Below are 6175 nucleotides of genomic sequence, written 5' to 3' on the forward strand. Positions count from 1 at the left end.
CTGACCTACCCATGGGCTCCTCTGGCTGCTGGGATCGGAGGGACCACCCTCGGCCCCTCCCAGAATGCCGGGCCCATTGTTACCCGATTTGAATACAACAGACTTCAGAAATATCTTGGGGAAGCACAGTGTCCATCAGAGCTGCTGCTCCAGACCCAATCTACAGGGGTCCTAGGAGCTCCTAGTCACAAGAACTTCTACTTGTTGGGCTCTGATGGGGTGCTTCTCGTCACCTGTGTCCTCTGTCACCTTTGTCCACTTTGAGGATGCCCATTTTCCGGAGCCAGGACTCAAACTCTCATTGATCTGACTCTCAAGTCGGAGCTCCTGACCACAGTGCTGGCTCGTTCATCAGTCGGAGGCAGGCTTCTCAGTGTTGCTGGGGCAGGTAGAGGGGATACAGAGAAATGTAATAACGCAGAGGTTCCCTCCCCTGGGGGAGAGATGATATGGGTGGGGTCTCTGAAATCATGTGCCTCAACCTCCTTCTCTCACTGGGGAAGCAATGGGGCCGGGATCATAAAGCCATGCTACAAAGCCACGCAGCTCGTGGTGGGCAGAGCCGGCTCCCAACCCGGGACTGCGTGCTCCCTGCTCCCACCACTCCAGCCTAGCTCCTGTGAAGCAGCTGTGGGTTTTCCAAAGCCTCTTCCAAAGCCCTTTGCATTGGAGTTTGAAACTCCTTCAACCCAACACTTGGAGGATCACTCCTCTCCTCTGGGTGAGTCTAAACAATGAACACCTGGACCCGGGTCTCCTGGTGGTGGGAGCAGATGGCTGTGAGCTAGAACCACTTGCCTGGCATCCTTGGCAATGACCTCTTCCATCTCTGGCAGGGCAGCCTTCCTCCACAGGGTGAAACAAGGACCCCATGCCTGGGCTTACCTAGCTCAGCACTGGCCATGGGGCTGTCTGTCCCATGATTCTCCTGAGTGAGGACTGGCTGTCGCACTTACCCGGGAAAGTACAGTGACTGACCCGACCGTGGCCTGTCTTGGATGGATGGCCACAACACACACACCCAGAGGGGCTCAAGAGGCCCCACGAAGTGCCATTTGTCTCTCTCCGCTGCTTTCACCCTCATTCACTGCCGACCCTCAACAGAATGCTAGTAGCAATAATAAAAATGAAAAAGCAGTACCAATGATTTGCAAACACTTCTTAAATACAGGCAGATGACTCAATGCCCACTGGATTTCTTAAATTTGAGAGTTATGTAAGTTTCATTACTGCATGTTCATGAGAAAGACCCAGATCCTGAGGAATAAATATGGTCTTCTTTTTTTTAATGGAACTGTGTGTGCCCTACTGGTTATAGTCTTCTAACACTTTTAGACTGTAAGCATTTTTTAAGCCATTGTAGAACTCTCTCCATGGCAACAGAATTACCATGAATGTGTGTGCCTGGGTGTGTGTATATTTTACTCTAAACATTATGTGTGTGTGTGGGTGTGTGTGTAGTTGAGCCTAAGCATGATAAATAGATGATGGACAGGCAGACAGACAGATAGATAAATAAAATAGATAGATAGATAGGTACTACTTGTGGCTTAACTAAAACAATATACCCCTATCATACCTCAAGTACTTTTTAAGCTGCAGTATATACTTGCCTTTATATAATATATAAATGTCTCGGCATTTGAAAGAAACAACCATTGGGCATTATTTAAACGCCAACAGAAGGAACAGAATGTTAAACAGAGCAGAGTATGAAAGAAACCAGAAATCTGGAGGCTCCTTGAAGCAGAGAATCCTGAGCGGGACGAGGAGGGGCAGATCAAAGCAAGTGAGAGTCCTTGCTGCACAGGAGTTAGATCTCACGACAGTAGATTAAGAAACGACTCTTAAAATATGTGGGAGAGGAAAAAAACCAACTGCTAGACCTTTCTCATCTTGCTTAAGCATCAAGATAGGAAAGCAGTCTGTAACAGTGTGTGGAGTGACCGAGGGCCAGAAATGCACCCATCGCCACCTAGGATTCGTGGTGGCAGCAGGAACAAGCATCACTCATTCAAGGACCCAGACCAGCACGAAGCTAATACTGATAGATAAATACTGACAGATACTGACCTCCCATGAGTAGCAAAGGGGCTTTGGGTGGGAGAAGAGAAGTACCAAGCAGGCTTCTTTGATTCATTCGGTATCATTGCTGTTGATGTCAGGAAGTGGTTCCTTTGAGCTCTTCTTCCTGAACCAGTCCTCAGCAGTTCGTGGATATGACCCATCACCACATGCTCTCCACATGGTAAGTACTCATGAAACATCTGCTGAGTGAACACCGCTGTCCCAGAGCGGACTCTACTCACCGGCCTCTGACTGTGAAGCTTGTTTGTTCTTGGAGAAAAAGACCATGTAACCTCACTAGTTGGTCTCGGGGCCTTGAGGGTATGTCGTGGCTGCAGGAAACACGGCAGGGTGTCGGAGGCTTTAGAAGGAAGTCAAGAAATCACACTGAATGACTACGGTTGCATATGATGGTAAGAGAAATAAATGCCTACAGGAAGGGTTCAACAAGTGCCTTCAGGTATTTCAGCAGCTCTCATGGGGCAAGAGGAGGCAGAATCGAATCTCAGGACACTCACTGGTGAGCCGGCATGCCAAGAGCTGGCCCGCCACGGGGGACCACTTTCAGGTCACCAGAGAAACCCGCTGTCTAGTGGATAGAGCTTCTTTCCATCTGATTGAGCCTCTCCGCAGAAGACTGAGGCAGAAGGGTGGTGATCACACCAAGTGGGCAGTGAGTAGTACAGTGTAACAGTTTACAGCCTCAGAGTTGTTGTAAACTGTGTTGGAAGGCCAAAAGCGGACACCGAAGCATGGCAGTCCCTTTCCGGAGCATCCCGGGAGGACAGGTGGAGGGCAGTCCTCCCAGATGCAGAACCAGGAGTGGTGCACCTGGTTGTGCATTTTGCCTGCAAGAAGACATGGCCACAAGATGAGGGTCAACACTGATTCACGGTCTGTGGAGTATGGTTTGTCTGGACGGTCAAGGACTTTGGGAGGAACATTACTGGAAAACTGGTGCCAAGGAGGTTTGAGGAAGAGGGATGCTGATGGATTTCTCGGAATGGAGAAGGCATGTGAAGAGATTTGTATCCCGTGCTAATGCTCACCAAAGGGTAACTTTGGCAGAGGGGGATTTTAAATAATCACGTTGACAGCACGACCCGTTGGTGGGCACAAGTCAGGCTCTTTGCTCCGCCACTGCTGCCACGGCCCGGTGTGTGGGTCCGAGCGGCAGGGAGGGACGCTAAGCCTGGACTTCCACTCACCAACGCTGGCCTGGCTACCCCTGAATGCTCAGCTGGCCGGCAGTGAAGACCGAACCCTGAGTCCTGATGTGGCACTATCCTCTGAGGTGATCAGCCAGACACCTGGCGACAGGTTGATCACATCTAACCGCTTGCATCATGGAAGGCATAGCAATTCTTCTGAAACAGATACTCTGAATATAGATTTGCCTTCCCTGCACACCATATGTCGATCACCACTACCATCTCCGGACTAGCAAAAAGGGAACAGATTCTGCCCCTTCTGAGACTAAAGAAATGATCAGGTTAGCCACACCTGCTGGCCAGTTCCCTACTACTATACCTCAGTCCCCTGCTGGTCGCACTTGTTTTTCTCCCACGGAAAGGGTGACTACCCAAGATGGCCACCGTCTGTTCCAGGCTTCCTAATGAATTCACTCAGGCTGGCCCTGGACTCTTGTTTCTCAGTCAGTCAGTAGGAGTCACTAAGGGGTCTGTCAATAATACAAATTCCCAGGTTCCCCCACCGGCCCCTCTCCCTCAGAAATCCTGCTTAAGTTTGTCTGAGGTAGAACCCTGGATTGTGTCTCTTTTTACAAGAGCCTGAGACAATTCCAACTCAGGTGGTCTGCACTTTTTTTTTTCTTCAGATTTTATTTATTTATTTGACAGAGAGAGTGAGAGAGCACATCAGCGAGAGCGATAAGCAAGGGAGAGGGAGAAGCAGGTTTCCTGCTGAGCAGGGAGCCCAATGCAAGGCTCTATCCCAGGACCCTGAGACCATGATCTGAGCTGAAGGCAGAGGCTTAAATGACAGAGACACCTAGGCACTTGGTCTACATTTTTAGAAACACCAACATAAGGAACCCACTCAGAACAATTTAGCATCCCTAGTTCTTTCTTACAAGAGTTATTTCAAGATACAACCAATAGATACAATCAATTTAATGTGATTACCCTCCCATCTATCTTGGATTTTCCTTTTATGGGGGCAAAGGGTACTTCCTTGTGCTCAAGATGAAGACATAATAGTGGGTAAGATACCATAGTGAGGTCATTCTCTTGTCAACCCATGGGTTTTCATGATCCTCCTTCAAGGACACAAATCTTATGAGGGTAACAGTAATGACCACAATGAGAATTAGGGGAGCATTTTAGAGTCACAGATGTCTCCATTGGTGACATCTCCACCTTGAATAACCCTAGGATGTTCAAATACAAAGGTCAACAGTTCCATATCTCCTCTCCCCTTCTGACCCCAAAGTGCTGCCATAACTGTACATGGATGAGTTAATGGCACCAAGAATTCACCCAGAATTTTAAATTATTCAGGATTCAGCCATTTTTCATATAGGCAAATGAAAAGGCTCAAATCCAGTGAAGGCAAGTTGTTGTCACAAAGATGGTAGTGGTCGCATAGCACTTTAAAGATGTAGTTTTAGAAAACTTCACACAACATAACATTGACCATCTTTACCATTTTTAAGTAGATGGTTCAGTGGCATTGAGTATATTCACACTGTACAACCATCCACCACCCTCCATCTCCAGAACTTTTTCTTCATCCTCAGTTGAAACTCTGCCCCCTTTAAACACTAACTCCTCGTTCCCCTCTCTGTCAGCCCCTGACACCCACCATTCTACTTCCTGTCTCTAGGAATTTGAGGACCCTAGGTACCTCGTAAGTGAAATCATACAGTACTTGTTCTTTGGTGACTGGCTTTCTTCATCAAGTTTCATCTATACGCTATGTTGTAGAATTTTCTTCCTTTTTAAGGCTGAATAGGGTGGGATGCTTGGTCAGCTCAGCTGGTTAAGCATCTGCCTTCAGCTCAGGTCATGATCTCAGAGTCCTGGGATCAAGTCTAGCATCAGACTCCCCGCTCATTGGGGAGCCTTCTTCCCCCTCTCCCTCTGCCACTCACCCTGCTTCTGCTAGCTTGCCCTCGCTGTCAAATAAATAAATAAAATCCTTTAAAAAAAAAAAAAAGCTGAATAACATTCCTTTGTATGTACAGACCACGTTTTCTTTCCCCTTTCACCTATCGATAGACATCTGGTTGCTTCTAGCCCTTTGGCTACCATGAATCCTGCTGCTAGGAACATGGGTTTATAAATATTTCCTCAAGACCCTACCTTCAGGTCTTTTGGGTCTATGCCCAGAAGCAAAATTGCTGGATTGTATGGTGGCTCTATTTTTAATTTTTTGAAGAACCGCTCTACTATTTTCCACAGCAGCTGCACCATTTTGCATTCCCACCAACAAGGCACAAGGGTCCCAGCTGCTCCATATCCTCACCAACACTTGTTTTTTCTATTTATACAGCCCTTGACAGTTTACAAATTGGTATTCCTAGTTCCACATGACAGATGTTTTTAAAAGGCTCAAAGAGATGAAGTGAGTTGCCCAGGATCACATAGTTAGCAGTCAATCTGGAGCCTCCTAACTCCTGGGACGGCCTTGTCCTCCTGCCCCCCAATCCCCACACCATGCCACGCGGGGATATGTGAGTGCCATCTTGCTCTTTTCAGGTGACATTCTCATCCACCATCTCATAGAGCTCTCCATCACTTGTTCATCCAGTGAACCCACACTGAGCATCTACTAGGAGCCAGGCCCTGTCCCAGGCTCTCTCAGCCCTTCATCTAACCCTGGATCCACCCAGAACCCCCGCAGAAGCCAAGACTGCCCAACAAAGGAATTCTGCCCAGGAGAGCCTGGCAGTCGCGATAACATTGTTCCTGGCTTATCTGCAGGCTGGGTGGCTGGAGACCAGTGGTCTCCATGGCAGGAATCAAGGATGGAGTGGAAGAGAATGGTCTTGACACAAATAAGAAACTTGCCCGAGTGGGCGGTTCCTGGAACACAGCATCCAAGCCCCCTCCTGGGAAACTGACATATCAGGTTCAAAGGCATGGGC

This window comes from Mustela nigripes, chromosome 2 (assembly GCF_022355385.1).
Source record: "Mustela nigripes isolate SB6536 chromosome 2, MUSNIG.SB6536, whole genome shotgun sequence".
Classification (NCBI taxonomy): domain Eukaryota; kingdom Metazoa; phylum Chordata; class Mammalia; order Carnivora; family Mustelidae; genus Mustela; species Mustela nigripes.